Source organism: Leptopilina boulardi, unplaced genomic scaffold (genome assembly GCF_019393585.1).
Source record: "Leptopilina boulardi isolate dan_hultmark-lab unplaced genomic scaffold, ZJU_Lbou_2.1 LbouV2_266, whole genome shotgun sequence".
NCBI lineage: Eukaryota > Metazoa > Arthropoda > Insecta > Hymenoptera > Figitidae > Leptopilina > Leptopilina boulardi.
Window position 1 is genome coordinate 2,954,307 of NW_026137825.1, and position 16,932 is coordinate 2,971,238.

General features: G+C 36.1%; 1 protein-coding gene across 2 annotated transcripts in view; it reads left to right on the forward strand.

The window, feature by feature from the left end:
• The window catches only part of LOC127281107 (leucine--tRNA ligase, cytoplasmic), a 31,422-nt gene that overhangs the window by 9,635 nt on the left and 4,855 nt on the right, over positions 1-16,932 (forward strand). The gene's annotated exons all lie outside the window — the stretch shown is intronic.

Genomic DNA, 16,932 nt, shown 5'->3' on the forward strand with positions numbered 1-16,932 from the left:
GGACCAATCAAAAAGTGCGCCATACATTTTTTGTTCGCTACTTTTTGCTAAAGAATTTGGCGGTATTCCCGAACGATTATCTCGCGAATTTAATTTTTCGAAAATTTTTCCGAATTTGTTTTCTAGTTTAGCTCAGCATCCGCTGGACCAATCAAAAAGTGCGCCATACATTTTTTGTTCGCTACTTTTTGCTAAAGAATTTGGCGGTATTCCCGAACGATTATCTCGCGAATTTAATTTTTCGAAAATTTTTCCGAAATATTTTTGAGTGTAGCTCAGCATCCGCTGGACCAATCAAAAAGTCCGCCATACATTTTTTGTTCGAAACTTTTTCCCTATTTTATTGGTGGTTTTCCCGAACGATTATCTCGCGAATTAAGTTTTTCGAAAATTTTTCCGAATTTGTTTTCTAGTTTAGCTCAGCATCCGCTGGACCAATCAAAAAGTGCGCCATACATTTTTTGTTCGCTACTTTTTGCTAAAGAATTTGGCGGTATTCCCGAACGATTATCTCGCGAATTAAGTTTTTCGAAAATTTTTCCGAATTTGTTTTCTAGTTTAGCTCAGCATCCGCTGGACCAATCAAAAAGTCCGCCATACATTTTTTGTTCGAAACTTTTTCCCTATTTTTTTGGTGGTATTCCCGAACGATTATCACGCGAATTAAGTTTTTCGAAAATTTTTCCGAATTTGTTTTCTAGTTTAGCTCAGCATCCGCTGGACCAATCAAAAAGTGCGCCATACATTTTTTGTTCGCTACTTTTTGCTAAAGAATTTAACGGTATTCCTGAACGATTGTCTCGCGAATTTAATTTTTCGAAAATTTTTCCAAAATATTTTTGAGTGTGGCTCAGCATCCGCTGGACCAATCAAAAAGTACGCCATACATTTTTTGTTCGAAACTTTTTCCCTATTTTATTGGTGGTATTCCCGAACGATTATCTCGCGAATTTAATTTTTCGAAAATTTTTCAAAAACATTTTTGAGTGTAGCTCAGCATCCGCTGGACCAATCAAAAAGTGCGCCATACATTTTTTGTTCGCTACTTTTTGCTAAAGAATTTGGCGGTATTCCCGAACGATTATCTCGCGAATTTAATTTTTCAAAAATTTTTCCGAATTTGTTTTCTAGTTTAGCTCAGCATCCGCTGGACCAATCAAAAAGTGCGCCATACATTTTTTGTTTGCTACTTTTTGCTAAAGAATTTGGCGGTATTCCCGAACGATTATCTCGCGAATTTAATTTTTCGAAAATTTTTCCGAAATTTTTTTGAGTGTAGCTCAGCATCCGCTGGACCAATCAAAAAGTGCGCCATACATTTTTTGTTCAGAACTTTCTTCTAATCACTATGGCGGTATTCCCGAACGATTATCTCGCGAATTAAGTTTTTCGAAAATTTTTCCGAATTTGTTTTCTAGTTTAGCTCAGCATCCGCTGGACCAATCAAAAAGTGCGCCATACATTTTTTGTTCGCTACTTTTTGCTAAAGAATTTGGCGGTATTCCCGAACGATTATCTCGCGAATTTAATTTTTCGAAAATTTTTCCGAAATATTTTTGAGTGTAGCTCAGCATCCGCTGCACCAATCAAAAAGTCCGCCATACATTTTTTGTTCGAAACTTTTTCCCTATTTTATTGGTGGTATTCCCGAACGATTATCTCGCGAATTAAGTTTTTCGAAAATTTTTCCGAATTTGTTTTCTAGTTTAGCTCAGCATCCGCTGGACCAATCAAAAAGTCCGCCATACATTTTTTGTTCGAAACTTTTTCCCTATTTTATTGGTGGTATTCCCGAACGATTATCACGCGAATTTAATTTTTCGAAAATTTTTCCAAAATATTTTTGAGTGTAGCTCAGCATCCGCTGGACCAATCAAAAAGTGCGCCATACATTTTTTGTTCAGAACTTTCTTCTAATCACTATGGCGGTATTCCCGAACGATTATCTCGCGAATTAAGTTTTTCGAAAATTTTTCCGAATTTGTTTTCTAGTTTAGCTCAGCATCCGCTGGACCAATCAAAAAGTGCGCCATACATTTTTTGTTCGCTACTTTTTGCTAAAGAATTTAACGGTATTCCTGAACGATTGTCTCGCGAATTTAATTTTTCAAAAATTTTTCCAAAATATTTTTGAGTGTGGCTCAGCATCCGCTGGACCAATCAAAAAGTACGCCATACATTTTTTGTTCGAAACTTTTTCCCTATTTTATTGGTGGTATTCCCGAACGATTATCTCGCGAATTTAATTTTTCGAAAATTTTTCAAAAACATTTTTGAGTGTAGCTCAGCATCCGCTGGACCAATCAAAAAGTGCGCCATACATTTTTTGTTCGCTACTTTTTGCTAAAGAATTTGGCGGTATTCCCGAACGATTATCTCGCGAATTTAATTTTTCGAAAATTTTTCCGAATTTGTTTTCTAGTTTAGCTCAGCATCCGCTGGACCAATCAAAAAGTGCGCCATACATTTTTTGTTCGCTACTTTTTGCTAAAGAATTTGGCGGTATTCCCGAACGATTATCTCGCGAATTTAATTTTTCGAAAATTTTTCCGAAATATTTTTGAGTGTAGCTCAGCATCCGCTGGACCAATCAAAAAGTCCGCCATACATTTTTTGTTCGAAACTTTTTCCCTATTTTATTGGTGGTTTTCCCGAACGATTATCTCGCGAATTAAGTTTTTCGAAAATTTTTCCGAATTTGTTTTCTAGTTTAGCTCAGCATCCGCTGGACCAATCAAAAAGTGCGCCATACATTTTTTGTTCGCTACTTTTTGCTAAAGAATTTGGCGGTATTCCCGAACGATTATCTCGCGAATTAAGTTTTTCGAAAATTTTTCCGAATTTGTTTTCTAGTTTAGCTCAGCATCCGCTGGACCAATCAAAAAGTGCGCCATACATTTTTTGTTCGCTACTTTTTGCTAAAGAATTTGGCGGTATTCCCGAACGATTATCTCGCGAATTAAGTTTTTCGAAAATTTTTCCGAATTTGTTTTCTAGTTTAGCTCAGCATCCGCTGGACCAATCAAAAAGTGCGCCATACATTTTTTGTTCGCTACTTTTTGCTAAAGAATTTGGCGGTATTCCCGAACGATTATCTCGCGAATTTAATTTTTCGAAAATTTTTTCAAAATATTTTTGAGTGTGGCTCAGCATCCGCTGGACCAATCAAAAAGTACGCCATACATTTTTTGTTCGAAACTTTTTCCCTATTTTATTGGTGGTATTCCCGAACGATTATCTCGCGAATTTAATTTTTCGAAAATTTTTCAAAAATATTTTTGAGTGTAGCTCAGCATCCGCTGGACCAATCAAAAAGTGCGCCATACATTTTTTGTTCGCTACTTTTTGCTAAAGAATTTGGCGGTATTCCCGAACGATTATCTCGCGAATTTAATTTTTCGAAAATTTTTCCGAATTTGTTTTCTAGTTTAGCTCAGCATCCGCTGGACCAATCAAAAAGTGCGCCATACATTTTTTGTTCGCTACTTTTTGCTAAAGAATTTGGCGGTATTCCTGAACGATTGTCTCGCGAATTTAATTTTTCAAAAATTTTTTCAAAATATTTTTGAGTGTGGCTCAGCATCCGCTGGACCAATCAAAAAGTGCGCCATACATTTTTTGTTCGCTACTTTTTGCTAAAGAATTTGGCGGTATTCCCGAACGATTATCTCGCGAATTTAATTTTTCGAAAATTTTTCCGAAATATTTTTGAGTGTAGCTCAGCATCCGCTGGACCAATCAAAAAGTCCGCCATACATTTTTTGTTCGAAACTTTTTCCCTATTTTATTGGTGGTATTCCCGAACGATTATCTCGCGAATTAAGTTTTTCGAAAATTTTTCCGAATTTGTTTTCTAGTTTAGCTCAGCATCCGCTGGACCAATCAAAAAGTCCGCCATACATTTTTTGTTCGAAACTTTTTCCCTATTTTATTGGTGGTATTCCCGAACGATTATCTCGCGAATTTAATTTTTCGAAAATTTTTCCAAAATATTTTTGAGTGTAGCTCAGCATCCGCTGGACCAATCAAAAAGTGCGCCATACATTTTTTGTTCAGAACTTTCTTCTAATCACTATGGCGGTATTCCCGAACGATTATCTCGCGAATTAAGTTTTTCGAAAATTTTTCCGAATTTGTTTTCTAGTTTAGCTCAGCATCCGCTGGACCAATCAAAAAGTGCGCCATACATTTTTTGTTCGCTACTTTTTGCTAAAGAATTTAACGGTATTCCTGAACGATTGTCTCGCGAATTTAATTTTTCAAAAATTTTTCCAAAATATTTTTGAGTGTGGCTCAGCATCCGCTGGACCAATCAAAAAGTACGCCATACATTTTTTGTTCGAAACTTTTTCCCTATTTTATTGGTGGTATTCCCGAACGATTATCTCGCGAATTTAATTTTTCGAAAATTTTTCAAAAACATTTTTGAGTGTAGCTCAGCATCCGCTGGACCAATCAAAAAGTGCGCCATACATTTTTTGTTCGCTACTTTTTGCTATAGAATTTGGCGGTATTCCCGAACGATTATCTCGCGAATTTAATTTTTCGAAAATTTTTCCGAATTTGTTTTCTAGTTTAGCTCAGCATCCGCTGGACCAATCAAAAAGTGCGCCATACATTTTTTGTTTGCTACTTTTTGCTAAAGAATTTGGCGGTATTCCCGAACGATTATCTCGCGAATTTAATTTTTCGAAAATTTTTCCGAAATATTTTTGAGTGTAGCTCAGCATCCGCTGGACCAATCAAAAAGTGCGCCATACATTTTTTGTTCAGAACTTTCTTCTAATCACTATGGCGGTATTCCCGAACGATTATCTCGCGAATTAAGTTTTTCGAAAAATTTTCCGAATTTGTTTTCTAGTTTAGCTCAGCATCCGCTGGACCAATCAAAAAGTGCGCCATACATTTTTTGTTCGCTACTTTTTGCTAAAGAATTTGGCGGTATTCCCGAACGATTATCTCGCGAATTTAATTTTTCGAAAATTTTTCCGAAATATTTTTGAGTGTAGCTCAGCATCCGCTGGACCAATCAAAAAGTCCGCCATACATTTTTTGTTCGAAACTTTTTCCCTATTTTATTGGTGGTATTCCCGAACGATTATCTCGCGAATTAAGTTTTTCGAAAATTTTTCCGAATTTGTTTTCTAGTTTAGCTCAGCATCCGCTGGACCAATCAAAAAGTCCGCCATACATTTTTTGTTCGAAACTTTTTCCCTATTTTATTGGTGGTTTTCCCGAACGATTATCTCGCGAATTAAGTTTTTCGAAAATTTTTCCGAATTTGTTTTCTAGTTTAGCTCAGCATCCGCTGGACCAATCAAAAAGTGCGCCATACATTTTTTGTTCGCTACTTTTTGCTAAAGAATTTGGCGGTATTCCCGAACGATTATCTCGCGAATTAAGTTTTTCGAAAATTTTTCCGAATTTGTTTTCTAGTTTAGCTCAGCATCCGCTGGACCAATCAAAAAGTGCGCCATACATTTTTTGTTCGCTACTTTTTGCTAAAGAATTTGGCGGTATTCCCGAACGATTATCTCGCGAATTTAATTTTTCGAAAATTTTTTCAAAATATTTTTGAGTGTGGCTCAGCATCCGCTGGACCAATCAAAAAGTACGCCATACATTTTTTGTTCGAAACTTTTTCCCTATTTTATTGGTGGTATTCCCGAACGATTATCTCGCGAATTTAATTTTTCGAAAATTTTTCAAAAATATTTTTGAGTGTAGCTCAGCATCCGCTGGACCAATCAAAAAGTGCGCCATACATTTTTTGTTCGCTACTTTTTGCTAAAGAATTTGGCGGTATTCCCGAACGATTATCTCGCGAATTTAATTTTTCGAAAATTTTTCCGAATTTGTTTTCTAGTTTAGCTCAGCATCCGCTGGACCAATCAAAAAGTGCGCCATACATTTTTTGTTCGCTACTTTTTGCTAAAGAATTTGGCGGTATTCCTGAACGATTGTCTCGCGAATTTAATTTTTCAAAAATTTTTTCAAAATATTTTTGAGTGTGGCTCAGCATCCGCTGGACCAATCAAAAAGTACGCCATACATTTTTTGTTCGAAACTTTTTCCCTATTTTATTGGTGGTATTCCCGAACGATTATCTCGCGAATTTAAAGTTTCGAAAATTTTTCAAAAATATTTTTGAGTGTAGCTCAGCATCCGCTGGACCAATCAAAAAGTGCGCCATACATTTTTTGTTTGCTACTTTTTGCTAAAGAATTTGGCGGTATTCCCGAACGATTATCTCGCGAATTTAATTTTTCGAAAATTTTTCCGAATTTGTTTTCTAGTTTAGCTCAGCATCCGCTGGACCAATCAAAAAGTGCGCCATACATTTTTTGTTTGCTACTTTTTGCTAAAGAATTTGGCGGTATTCCCGAACGATTATCTCGCGAATTTAATTTTTCGAAAATTTTTCCGAAATATTTTTGAGTGTAGCTCAGCATCCGCTGGACCAATCAAAAAGTGCGCCATACATTTTTTGTTCGCTACTTTTTGCTAAAGAATTTGGCGGTATTCCCGAACGATTATCTCGCGAATTTAATTTTTCGAAAATTTTTCCGAAATATTTTTGAGTGTAGCTCAGCATCCGCTGGACCAATCAAAAAGTCCGCCATACATTTTTTGTTCGAAACTTTTTCCCTATTTTATTGGTGGTATTCCCGAACGATTATCTCGCGAATTAAGTTTTTCGAAAATTTTTCCGAATTTGTTTTCTAGTTTAGCTCAGCATCCGCTGGACCAATCAAAAAGTCCGCCATACATTTTTTGTTCGAAACTTTTTCCCTATTTTATTGGTGGTTTTCCCGAACGATTATCTCGCGAATTAAGTTTTTCGAAAATTTTTCCGAATTTGTTTTCTAGTTTAGCTCAGCATCCGCTGGATCAATCAAAAAGTGCGCCATACATTTTTTGTTCGCTACTTTTTGCTAAAGAATTTGGCGGTATTCCCGAACGATTATCTCGCGAATTTAATTTTTCGAAAATTTTTCCGAAATATTTTTGAGTGTAGCTCAGCATCCGCTGGACCAATCAAAAAGTCCGCCATACATTTTTTGTTCGAAACTTTTTCCCTATTTTATTGGTGGTATTCCCGAACGATTATCACGCGAATTTAAATTTTCGAAAATTTTTCCAAAAAAATTTTTGAGTGTGGCTCAGCATCCGCTGGACCAATCAAAAAGTCCGCCATACATTTTTTGTTCGAAACTTTTTCCCTATTTTATTGGTGGTATTCTCGAACGATTATATCGCGAATTTAATTTTTCGAAAATTTTTCCGAATTTGTTTTCTAGTTTAGCTCAGCATCCGCTGGACCAATCAAAAAGTGCGCCATACATTTTTTGTTCAGATCTTTCTTCTAATCACTATGGCGGTATTCCCGAACGATTATCTCGCGAATTAAGTTTTTCGAAAATTTTTCCGAATTTGTTTTCTAGTTTAGCTCAGCATCCGCTGGACCAATCAAAAAGTGCGCCATACATTTTTTGTTCGCTACTTTTTGCTAAAGAATTTGGCGGTATTCCTGAACGATTGTCTCGCGAATTTAATTTTTCAAAAATTTTTCCAAAATATTTTTGAGTGTGGCTCAGCATCCGCTGGACCAATCAAAAAGTCCGCCATACATTTTTTGTTCGAAACTTTTTCCCTATTTTATTGGTGGTATTCTCGAACGATTATATCGCGAATTTAATTTTTCGAAAATTTTTCCGAATTTGTTTTCTAGTTTAGCTCAGCATCCGCTGGACCAATCAAAAAGTGCGCCATACATTTTTTGTTCAGAACTTTCTTCTAATCACTATGGCGGTATTCCCGAACGATTATCTCGCGAATTAAGTTTTTCGAAAATTTTTCCGAATTTGTTTTCTAGTTTAGCTCAGCATCCGCTGGACCAATCAAAAAGTGCGCCATACATTTTTTGTTCGCTACTTTTTGCTAAAGAATTTGGCGGTATTCCCGAACAATTATCTCGCGAATTTAATTTTTCAAAAATTTTTCCAAAATATTTTTGAGTGTAGCTCAGCATCCGCTGGACCAATCAAAAAGTGCGCCATACATTTTTTGTTCAGAACTTTCTTCTAATCACTATGGCGGTATTCCCGAACGATTATCTCGCGAATTAAGTTTTTCGAAAATTTTTCCGAATTTGTTTTCTAGTTTAGCTCAGCATCCGGTGGACCAATCAAAAAGTGCGCCATACATTTTTTGTTCGCTACTTTTTGCTAAAGAATTTGGCGGTATTCCTGAACGATTGTCTCGCGAATTTAATGTTTCAAAAATTTTTTCAAAATATTTTTGAGTGTGGCTCAGCATCCGCTGGACCAATCAAAAAGTACGCCATACATTTTTTGTTCGAAACTTTTTCCCTATTTTATTGGTGGTATTCCCGAACGATTATCTCGCGAATTTAATTTTTCGAAAATTTTTCAAAAATATTTTTGAGTGTAGCTCAGCATCCGCTGGACCAATCAAAAAGTGCGCCATACATTTTTTGTTCGCTACTTTTTGCTAAAGAATTTGGCGGTATTCCCGAACGATTATCTCGCGAATTTAATTTTTCGAAAATTTTTCCGAATTTGTTTTCTAGTTTAGCTCAGCATCCGCTGGACCAATCAAAAAGTGCGCCATACATTTTTTGTTTGCTACTTTTTGCTAAAGAATTTGGCGGTATTCCCGAACGATTATCTCGCGAATTTAATTTTTCGAAAATTTTTCCGAAATATTTTTGAGTGTAGCTCAGCATCCGCTGGACCAATCAAAAAGTGCGCCATACATTTTTTGTTCAGAACTTTCTTCTAATCACTATGGCGGTATTCCCGAACGATTATCTCGCGAATTAAGTTTTTCGAAAATTTTTCCGAATTTGTTTTCTAGTTTAGCTCAGCGTCCGCTGGACCAATCAAAAAGTGCGCCATACATTTTTTGTTCGCTACTTTTTGCTAAAGAATTTGGCGGTATTCCTGAACGATTGTCTCGCGAATTAAGTTTTTCGAAAATTTTTCCGAATTTGTTTTCTAGTTTAGCTCAGCATCCGCTGGACCAATCAAAAAGTGCGCCATACATTTTTTGTTCGCTACTTTTTGCTAAAGAATTTGGCGGTATTCCCGAACGATTATCTCGCGAATTTAATTTTTCGAAAATTTTTCCGAAATATTTTTGAGTGTAGCTCAGCATCCGCTGTACCAATCAAAAAGTCCGCCATACATTTTTTGTTCGAAACTTTTTCCCTATTTTATTGGTGGTATTCCCGAACGATTATCTCGCGAATTAAGTTTTTCGAAAATTTTTCCGAATTTGTTTTCTAGTTTAGCTCAGCATCCGCTGGACCAATCAAAAAGTGCGCCATACATTTTTTGTTCAGAACTTTCTTCTAATTACTATGGCGGTATTCCCGAACGATTATCTCGCGAATTTAATTTTTCGAAAATTTTTCCGAATTTGTTTTCTAGTTTAGGTCAGCATCCGCTGGACCAATCAAAAAGTGCGCCATACATTTTTTGTTCAGAACTTTTTGACTATTTTTTTGGTGTTATTCTTGAGCGATTAGGTCGCAAATTTAATTTTTTGAAAATTTTTCCAAAATGTTTTGAAGTGTAGCTCAGCCTCCGCTGGACCAATCAAAAAGTGCGCCATACATTTTTTGTTCGAAACTTTTTCCCTATTTTATTGGAGGTATTCCCGAACGATTATCTCGCGAATTAAGTTTTTCGAAAATTTTTCCGAATTTGTTTTCTAGTTTAGCTCAGCATCCGCTGGACCAATCAAAAAGTCCGCCATACATTTTTTGTTCGAAACTTTTTCCCTATTTTATTGGTGGTATTCCCGAACGATTATCTCGCGAATTAAGTTTTTCGAAAATTTTTCCGAATTTGTTTTCTAGTTTAGCTCAGCATCCGCTGGACCAATCAAAAAGTGCGCCATACATTTTTTGTTCGCTACTTTTTGCTAAAGAATTTGGCGGTATTCCCGAACGATTATCTCGCGAATTTAATTTTTCGAAAATTTTTCCGAAATATTTTTGAGTGTAGCTCAGCATCCGCTGTACCAATCAAAAAGTCCGCCATACATTTTTTGTTCGAAACTTTTTCCCTATTTTATTGGTGGTATTCCCGAACGATTATCTCGCGAATTAAGTTTTTCGAAAATTTTTCCGAATTTGTTTTCTAGTTTAGCTCAGCATCCGCTGGACCAATCAAAAAGTGCGCCATACATTTTTTGTTCGCTACTTTTTGCTAAAGAATTTAACGGTATTCCTGAACGATTGTCTCGCGAATTTAATTTTTCAAAAATTTTTCCAAAATATTTTTGAGTGTGGCTCAGCATCCGCTGGACCAATCAAAAAGTACGCCATACATTTTTTGTTCGAAACTTTTTCCCTATTTTATTGGTGGTATTCCCGAACGATTATCTCGCGAATTTAATTTTTCGAAAATTTTTCAAAAACATTTTTGAGTGTAGCTCAGCATCCGCTGGACCAATCAAAAAGTGCGCCATACATTTTTTGTTCGCTACTTTTTGCTATAGAATTTGGCGGTATTCCCGAACGATTATCTCGCGAATTTAATTTTTCGAAAATTTTTCCGAATTTGTTTTCTAGTTTAGCTCAGCATCCGCTGGACCAATCAAAAAGTGCGCCATACATTTTTTGTTTGCTACTTTTTGCTAAAGAATTTGGCGGTATTCCCGAACGATTATCTCGCGAATTTAATTTTTCGAAAATTTTTCCGAAATATTTTTGAGTGTAGCTCAGCATCCGCTGGACCAATCAAAAAGTGCGCCATACATTTTTTGTTCAGAACTTTCTTCTAATCACTATGGCGGTATTCCCGAACGATTATCTCGCGAATTAAGTTTTTCGAAAAATTTTCCGAATTTGTTTTCTAGTTTAGCTCAGCATCCGCTGGACCAATCAAAAAGTGCGCCATACATTTTTTGTTCGCTACTTTTTGCTAAAGAATTTGGCGGTATTCCCGAACGATTATCTCGCGAATTTAATTTTTCGAAAATTTTTCCGAAATATTTTTGAGTGTAGCTCAGCATCCGCTGGACCAATCAAAAAGTCCGCCATACATTTTTTGTTCGAAACTTTTTCCCTATTTTATTGGTGGTATTCCCGAACGATTATCTCGCGAATTAAGTTTTTCGAAAATTTTTCCGAATTTGTTTTCTAGTTTAGCTCAGCATCCGCTGGACCAATCAAAAAGTCCGCCATACATTTTTTGTTCGAAACTTTTTCCCTATTTTATTGGTGGTTTTCCCGAACGATTATCTCGCGAATTAAGTTTTTCGAAAATTTTTCCGAATTTGTTTTCTAGTTTAGCTCAGCATCCGCTGGACCAATCAAAAAGTGCGCCATACATTTTTTGTTCGCTACTTTTTGCTAAAGAATTTGGCGGTATTCCCGAACGATTATCTCGCGAATTAAGTTTTTCGAAAATTTTTCCGAATTTGTTTTCTAGTTTAGCTCAGCATCCGCTGGACCAATCAAAAAGTGCGCCATACATTTTTTGTTCGCTACTTTTTGCTAAAGAATTTGGCGGTATTCCCGAACGATTATCTCGCGAATTTAATTTTTCGAAAATTTTTTCAAAATATTTTTGAGTGTGGCTCAGCATCCGCTGGACCAATCAAAAAGTACGCCATACATTTTTTGTTCGAAACTTTTTCCCTATTTTATTGGTGGTATTCCCGAACGATTATCTCGCGAATTTAATTTTTCGAAAATTTTTCAAAAATATTTTTGAGTGTAGCTCAGCATCCGCTGGACCAATCAAAAAGTGCGCCATACATTTTTTGTTCGCTACTTTTTGCTAAAGAATTTGGCGGTATTCCCGAACGATTATCTCGCGAATTTAATTTTTCGAAAATTTTTCCGAATTTGTTTTCTAGTTTAGCTCAGCATCCGCTGGACCAATCAAAAAGTGCGCCATACATTTTTTGTTCGCTACTTTTTGCTAAAGAATTTGGCGGTATTCCTGAACGATTGTCTCGCGAATTTAATTTTTCAAAAATTTTTTCAAAATATTTTTGAGTGTGGCTCAGCATCCGCTGGACCAATCAAAAAGTACGCCATACATTTTTTGTTCGAAACTTTTTCCCTATTTTATTGGTGGTATTCCCGAACGATTATCTCGCGAATTTAAAGTTTCGAAAATTTTTCAAAAATATTTTTGAGTGTAGCTCAGCATCCGCTGGACCAATCAAAAAGTGCGCCATACATTTTTTGTTTGCTACTTTTTGCTAAAGAATTTGGCGGTATTCCCGAACGATTATCTCGCGAATTTAATTTTTCGAAAATTTTTCCGAATTTGTTTTCTAGTTTAGCTCAGCATCCGCTGGACCAATCAAAAAGTGCGCCATACATTTTTTGTTTGCTACTTTTTGCTAAAGAATTTGGCGGTATTCCCGAACGATTATCTCGCGAATTTAATTTTTCGAAAATTTTTCCGAAATATTTTTGAGTGTAGCTCAGCATCCGCTGGACCAATCAAAAAGTGCGCCATACATTTTTTGTTCGCTACTTTTTGCTAAAGAATTTGGCGGTATTCCCGAACGATTATCTCGCGAATTTAATTTTTCGAAAATTTTTCCGAAATATTTTTGAGTGTAGCTCAGCATCCGCTGGACCAATCAAAAAGTCCGCCATACATTTTTTGTTCGAAACTTTTTCCCTATTTTATTGGTGGTATTCCCGAACGATTATCTCGCGAATTAAGTTTTTCGAAAATTTTTCCGAATTTGTTTTCTAGTTTAGCTCAGCATCCGCTGGACCAATCAAAAAGTCCGCCATACATTTTTTGTTCGAAACTTTTTCCCTATTTTATTGGTGGTTTTCCCGAACGATTATCTCGCGAATTAAGTTTTTCGAAAATTTTTCCGAATTTGTTTTCTAGTTTAGCTCAGCATCCGCTGGATCAATCAAAAAGTGCGCCATACATTTTTTGTTCGCTACTTTTTGCTAAAGAATTTGGCGGTATTCCCGAACGATTATCTCGCGAATTTAATTTTTCGAAAATTTTTCCGAAATATTTTTGAGTGTAGCTCAGCATCCGCTGGACCAATCAAAAAGTCCGCCATACATTTTTTGTTCGAAACTTTTTCCCTATTTTATTGGTGGTATTCCCGAACGATTATCACGCGAATTTAAATTTTCGAAAATTTTTCCAAAATATTTTTGAGTGTGGCTCAGCATCCGCTGGACCAATCAAAAAGTCCGCCATACATTTTTTGTTCGAAACTTTTTCCCTATTTTATTGGTGGTATTCTCGAACGATTATATCGCGAATTTAATTTTTCGAAAATTTTTCCGAATTTGTTTTCTAGTTTAGCTCAGCATCCGCTGGACCAATCAAAAAGTGCGCCATACATTTTTTGTTCAGATCTTTCTTCTAATCACTATGGCGGTATTCCCGAACGATTATCTCGCGAATTAAGTTTTTCGAAAATTTTTCCGAATTTGTTTTCTAGTTTAGCTCAGCATCCGCTGGACCAATCAAAAAGTGCGCCATACATTTTTTGTTCGCTACTTTTTGCTAAAGAATTTGGCGGTATTCCTGAACGATTGTCTCGCGAATTTAATTTTTCAAAAATTTTTCCAAAATATTTTTGAGTGTGGCTCAGCATCCGCTGGACCAATCAAAAAGTCCGCCATACATTTTTTGTTCGAAACTTTTTCCCTATTTTATTGGTGGTATTCTCGAACGATTATATCGCGAATTTAATTTTTCGAAAATTTTTCCGAATTTGTTTTCTAGTTTAGCTCAGCATCCGCTGGACCAATCAAAAAGTGCGCCATACATTTTTTGTTCGAAACTTTTTCCCTATTTTATTGGAGGTATTCCCGAACGATTATCTCGCGAATTAAGTTTTTCGAAAATTTTTCCGAATTTGTTTTCTAGTTTAGCTCAGCATCCGCTGGACCAATCAAAAAGTGCGCCATACATTTTTTGTTCGCTACTTTTTGCTAAAGAATTTGGCGGTATTCCCGAACAATTATCTCGCGAATTTAATTTTTCAAAAATTTTTCCAAAATATTTTTGAGTGTAGCTCAGCATCCGCTGGACCAATCAAAAAGTGCGCCATACATTTTTTGTTCAGAACTTTCTTCTAATCACTATGGCGGTATTCCCGAACGATTATCTCGCGAATTAAGTTTTTCGAAAATTTTTCCGAATTTGTTTTCTAGTTTAGCTCAGCATCCGGTGGACCAATCAAAAAGTGCGCCATACATTTTTTGTTCGCTACTTTTTGCTAAAGAATTTGGCGGTATTCCTGAACGATTGTCTCGCGAATTTAATGTTTCAAAAATTTTTTCAAAATATTTTTGAGTGTGGCTCAGCATCCGCTGGACCAATCAAAAAGTACGCCATACATTTTTTGTTCGAAACTTTTTCCCTATTTTATTGGTGGTATTCCCGAACGATTATCTCGCGAATTTAATTTTTCGAAAATTTTTCAAAAATATTTTTGAGTGTAGCTCAGCATCCGCTGGACCAATCAAAAAGTGCGCCATACATTTTTTGTTCGCTACTTTTTGCTAAAGAATTTGGCGGTATTCCCGAACGATTATCTCGCGAATTTAATTTTTCGAAAATTTTTCCGAATTTGTTTTCTAGTTTAGCTCAGCATCCGCTGGACCAATCAAAAAGTGCGCCATACATTTTTTGTTTGCTACTTTTTGCTAAAGAATTTGGCGGTATTCCCGAACGATTATCTCGCGAATTTAATTTTTCGAAAATTTTTCCGAAATATTTTTGAGTGTAGCTCAGCATCCGCTGGACCAATCAAAAAGTGCGCCATACATTTTTTGTTCAGAACTTTCTTCTAATCACTATGGCGGTATTCCCGAACGATTATCTCGCGAATTAAGTTTTTCGAAAATTTTTCCGAATTTGTTTTCTAGTTTAGCTCAGCGTCCGCTGGACCAATCAAAAAGTGCGCCATACATTTTTTGTTCGCTACTTTTTGCTAAAGAATTTGGCGGTATTCCTGAACGATTGTCTCGCGAATTAAGTTTTTCGAAAATTTTTCCGAATTTGTTTTCTAGTTTAGCTCAGCATCCGCTGGACCAATCAAAAAGTGCGCCATACATTTTTTGTTCGCTACTTTTTGCTAAAGAATTTGGCGGTATTCCCGAACGATTATCTCGCGAATTTAATTTTTCGAAAATTTTTCCGAAATATTTTTGAGTGTAGCTCAGCATCCGCTGTACCAATCAAAAAGTCCGCCATACATTTTTTGTTCGAAACTTTTTCCCTATTTTATTGGTGGTATTCCCGAACGATTATCTCGCGAATTAAGTTTTTCGAAAATTTTTCCGAATTTGTTTTCTAGTTTAGCTCAGCATCCGCTGGACCAATCAAAAAGTGCGCCATACATTTTTTGTTCAGAACTTTCTTCTAATTACTATGGCGGTATTCCCGAACGATTATCTCGCGAATTTAATTTTTCGAAAATTTTTCCGAATTTGTTTTCTAGTTTAGGTCAGCATCCGCTGGACCAATCAAAAAGTGCGCCATACATTTTTTGTTCAGAACTTTTTGACTATTTTTTTGGTGTTATTCTTGAGCGATTAGGTCGCAAATTTAATTTTTTGAAAATTTTTCCAAAATGTTTTGAAGTGTAGCTCAGCCTCCGCTGGACCAATCAAAAAGTGCGCCATACATTTTTTGTTCGAAACTTTTTCCCTATTTTATTGGAGGTATTCCCGAACGATTATCTCGCGAATTAAGTTTTTCGAAAATTTTTCCGAATTTGTTTTCTAGTTTAGCTCAGCATCCGCTGGACCAATCAAAAAGTCCGCCATACATTTTTTGTTCGAAACTTTTTCCCTATTTTATTGGTGGTATTCCCGAACGATTATCTCGCGAATTAAGTTTTTCGAAAATTTTTCCGAATTTGTTTTCTAGTTTAGCTCAGCATCCGCTGGACCAATCAAAAAGTGCGCCATACATTTTTTGTTCGCTACTTTTTGCTAAAGAATTTGGCGGTATTCCCGAACGATTATCTCGCGAATTTAATTTTTCGAAAATTTTTCCGAAATATTTTTGAGTGTAGCTCAGCATCCGCTGTACCAATCAAAAAGTCCGCCATACATTTTTTGTTCGAAACTTTTTCCCTATTTTATTGGTGGTATTCCCGAACGATTATCTCGCGAATTAAGTTTTTCGAAAATTTTTCCGAATTTGTTTTCTAGTTTAGCTCAGCATCCGCTGGACCAATCAAAAAGTGCGCCATACATTTTTTGTTCAGAACTTTCTTCTAATTACTATGGCGGTATTCCCGAACGATTATCTCGCGAATTTAATTTTTCGAAAATTTTTCCGAATTTGTTTTCTAGTTTAGGTCAGCATCCGCTGGACCAATCAAAAAGTGCGCCATACATTTTTTGTTCAGAACTTTTTGACTATTTTTTTGGTGTTATTCTTGAGCGATTAGGTCGCAAATTTAATTTTTTGAAAATTTTTCCAAAATGTTTTGAAGTGTAGCTCAGCCTCCGCTGGACCAATCAAAAAGTGCGCCATACATTTTTTGTTCGAAACTTTTTCCCTATTTTATTGGAGGTATTCCCGAACGATTATCTCGCGAATTAAGTTTTTCGAAAATTTTTCCGAATTTGTTTTCTAGTTTAGCTCAGCATCCGCTGGACCAATCAAAAAGTCCGCCATACATTTTTTGTTCGAAACTTTTTCCCTATTTTATTGGTGGTATTCCCGAACGATTATCTCGCGAATTAAGTTTTTCGAAAATTTTTCCGAATTTGTTTTCTAGTTTAGCTCAGCGTCCGCTGGACCAATCAAAAAGTGCGCCATACATTTTTTGTTCGCTACTTTTTGCTAAAGAATTTGGCGGTATTCCTGAACGATTGTCTCGCGAATTAAGTTTTTCGAAAATTTTTCCGAATTTGTTTTCTAGTTTAGCTCAGCA